The sequence below is a fragment of the Saccopteryx bilineata genome, chromosome 1, assembly GCF_036850765.1.
Source record: "Saccopteryx bilineata isolate mSacBil1 chromosome 1, mSacBil1_pri_phased_curated, whole genome shotgun sequence".
Taxonomy (NCBI): Eukaryota; Metazoa; Chordata; class Mammalia; order Chiroptera; family Emballonuridae; genus Saccopteryx; species Saccopteryx bilineata.
Window position 1 is genome coordinate 350,925,369 of NC_089490.1, and position 3,966 is coordinate 350,929,334.

The window sequence follows — 3,966 nt, forward strand, 5'->3', positions numbered from 1 at the left end:
TTGGTCACCTTAATAATAAACAAGAGGGCAGTAAACTAATACTAGTTTACAACCCATTTCCAGTAATATTCTACACAGATGTATTAGTTATTATCTATGACTTCAATACATTTAGTCTACAGATGTCTCTAGTTTGTTATCTGAAATTTTTGGGTCAAATTTTTTAGAAATATAATTTTTGAGATTTTAGAAAAGTTATGTGGACAAAAAAATAAAAGACAGGGCCACGAACTAAACCTGACAAGCTCATAAGAGCCCTGTACAATGACCTTGCAAACTCAGAGACCTAAAGTAAACACTAAGCATGGTCTAAATTAAAGCTTTCTAGCTAAAAGCAGTTTTTTTGGTAGATAGTAATGTCCTAGGGAGGTGTTCTCTCTCAACAAAGGTCAATGCTTACTTTTACTCAAGCCTGTCTGTTGGCTTTTGCACCTACAGTAATGTACTTGATAACATGCCTTTGGAATGTAAGGGTCATCTTTTTCTTTTCCATCAGTCTAGACATCCCACCAGAGCAGAAGCCAAAAGACCCCCTCATTGTTATTGTTATGTGAACCATTAACTGTTTCTTAACTGTCTTGTTCCTGCTTATATAAAAGAAGTTTCAGTATATATACTTTCACTTTTTATCCAATGCCAGAGATTTTCCCACTTTGCTTTCTCCCCCCTCCCTTATCTATAACTGATGGGTTTCCTGTAACCCCCTTACGTGTTCCCTTTTGATTCTAATGTATACAATAAGTGGTGAAACTGCTGTTTTATAGAGCACTTTCTCAACCCATTGAGACTTTGCTTCTAGCAATTGTCAACAGTTTGGCTCAAATAAACTCATAAAAAATTCTTATAGGTTTAAAATCTTCTTATGTTAACTGATTTTATTTTGAGAGGTAGAATGAGAGTCAGAAAAGTCCAATTAATGAAGATTTCAAGAGGAAAGTATTCAGGCACATCAGATCCACCATGTGTCCACCTGCACTAAAAAAAGAAAAAAAAAGGGTCATATTTTCCCCAAACAACATGCCATCTCAAGGTCAGTGTGCATAACAATTTTTTGAATTTGTTGCAACCAGAACAATGTCTGACATAATCTAAAAAATTAAAACAATTAAAACAATAAACTGCAGTGAAGTTGAGTCTGGAGCAGTGATAGGATTGTGGTGTACTCTCTGTGTACTTTGGAATTTTGGAAGGTTTATTTGGAAACCACATCTGTAATCAAATTAAACAGATCATGCTTTCAGGGAACTCTTTTCTTATATTTTCCAATTTAAATTGATCTACTTCTCCGAGCATCTATTTTTTCCCTATCCTTTTGAAATAATTCCCTATATAATTACTTGCTGCTTTTTTCAGATTAGATAGGCTAATGACCAACAGTCTGCTTATCCTAAAGGTATAGAAGAGTATTGGGTCTAAAAATCAGTGTCGTTATAATTGTATTGAATTTAAAACTTTTTTTTCCAGTACAGTCCAGGTTTTTGCTTGTTTTTCAGTATAATTATTTAAGGACACCCACACAGGACCTGCTTTGAATAATTAATTAATTTTACTGTCACTCTTTGATAGATAATTCCTCTAATGGTGCCTTTTAGCCACCAGTAGGGGGAAGAAGTAGTTCACTGATTACTCTCTTTCTTCAAAGAAGCTTAAAGGTGGTTTGTTTTGGACCAGTTTAAGTGTAAGTGAGGCCAGATACTTAAGGGTTTTGGCATGGCTGAAGATCTAAAACCTTCTGTTAGTCCAGAGAACTGTGGGTTCAGAGATTCTGATATGCTAACACTGGAAGCAATTTATTCACCACAAACCCAGAGTGAATAAATTGTTTCCAATATTTAAAATTTTGGTTTACATGAAGGCTTATAAATCTTAATTTTGTGAATTAGTTCTGTATTACACATTATTTTTTATTTTTTTAACTTATATATTCTTTTTTATATATGTTTATATTTATTTTGTATAAGATAGCTATAAATAATACTGCCATCATGTTTGAAATATTGAATCATTATTATCCATTATTTAGAAGCATGATAAATGTTATATTACATGGTGCATCTGTTATTTTCTGTGGCCATCTGGGTATTTAATAAATTTTCCTTAAGATTTGTATGATTTGATTAAACTATGATGTAAATAATCTCTCTCAAGAAAATATACCTTTTTATTTTTATTTTTTTTTATTTATTCATTTTTAGAGAGGAGAGAGAGAGAGAGAGAGATGGGGGAGGAGCTGGAAGCATCAACTCCCATATGTGCCTTGACCAGGCAAGCCCAGGGTTTCGAACCGGCGACCTCAGCATTTCCAGGTCGACGCTTTATCCACTGCGCCACCACAGGTCAGGCCTACCTTTTTATTTTGATATTTCCTATTTCTAAGAAAAAGTGAGACAACTTAAATAAAAAACAGATGTAATAAAATGACAAACACTGAATGAAAGATGAAAACCAAGCAGAAAACTGTAAAGAAGTTAGCAACTAAAATCTATCTTTAATTATACTGAAACACACATTTAAATGTTTGAGTATAAATACATAAAGTGTTTTAAATATTTAAAATGATCTCCTGAAAATTACAGAATAAGCCAATACAATCTAATGCAGTCCTCTCATTTTCAAAATAAACTTGTAGGGATTTTCTAAAATATTAAGTACCAAACCCAGGCTGCTAGACTCCAGGTTAAAATTGTTCTCCAACAACATGAATGGATGTTTTTTTATGGATTCAATGAAGCCATTTAAAATCACCATCTCTACCACTTCCCTCATTCTCTGGTGCTCACAGAATGAAGAAAAATAGCTTTGCAGCAATAAAAAAAAGTCATATTGAGTCAGTAAGGCTTGTAGAAAGAGACCTTATGACCTTATGTGGCTCTTTTAGGCTCTGCCTTTCCCTTTAGGAGGAATTCTTATTACTTTTAAAATTTCTTCTCACTTCTCCATGGAGTTAAGACTGTCTACCTAAATTTAGGCGCAAAAGCTCATGTGGTGGTGAAATTTCAAACTATTTAATTAAAGTCATTTAAGGATGTGTTAATACCTCAGTCCCTGAAATCCAAAAGAAATAGTCTGGCTTTTACCATTGTTTAATTATGTCTGTAAATATTTTAAGTATAATAGTCATACAAAACTGTACACAAATCATGTGGACAGCTCAACTAATAATTACAAAAATACACCTTTGGAACAACTCAGGCCAGGAAGTGGAATGTTGAAAGTATCCTGAGGAGCCCCATGTGCTCCTTTGTCATTAGTATCATGCTCTCCAAAGTTAACCATTATCCTGATACACCTCATTTTATCTATCATGTTTGACTCATTTTTCTGTTTTAAAAAATCATATAAATTAAATGTTACCATCCTTATTTTGTCTCTTTAGTTATGCAACATAATAGTTGTGAATTTCATTCATGTTGTTGCTATAATGGTAGTTGATTTTTTTTCATTGCTGTATGTAATTCCATTTTATGTAGAATCCACAATAAATTTATGGATGCTACTATTGATGGACATTTGGGTCTTTTCCAGTTATTGATTATAGTGAATAATCTTGTACCATTTTTTGTACACAGATGAAGACACATATACATATAAATGAATTTCTGAAAAGTGCTGGGTCATAGGGTATGCATGTGTTCACCTCCAGTACACTTTACCTTTGCATTGAGGAAACTGAGTTCCAGAAAGTTTAAATTGCCAATGGCTACATCCTGGAACAACAATTACCAGTGCATGTGTTTTTGCCCAGACTTGGCCAGGAATTGTATAAGAACAATTGTGTGAAGCAAGTGGACCCCAGTAGGAATAAAATGAGAGAAATACCAGGACACACCTAAGGGGACCCACACTCCCCCCAAGGTTATTCTCCCAGAAATAGCTGACTAAACTTTGGAGGAGACAGTAACTTATCTCAGAAAGGTAGGATATCTCCTCCTTGCATACAGATCGTTCTTTTTCACAGCTGGGTCT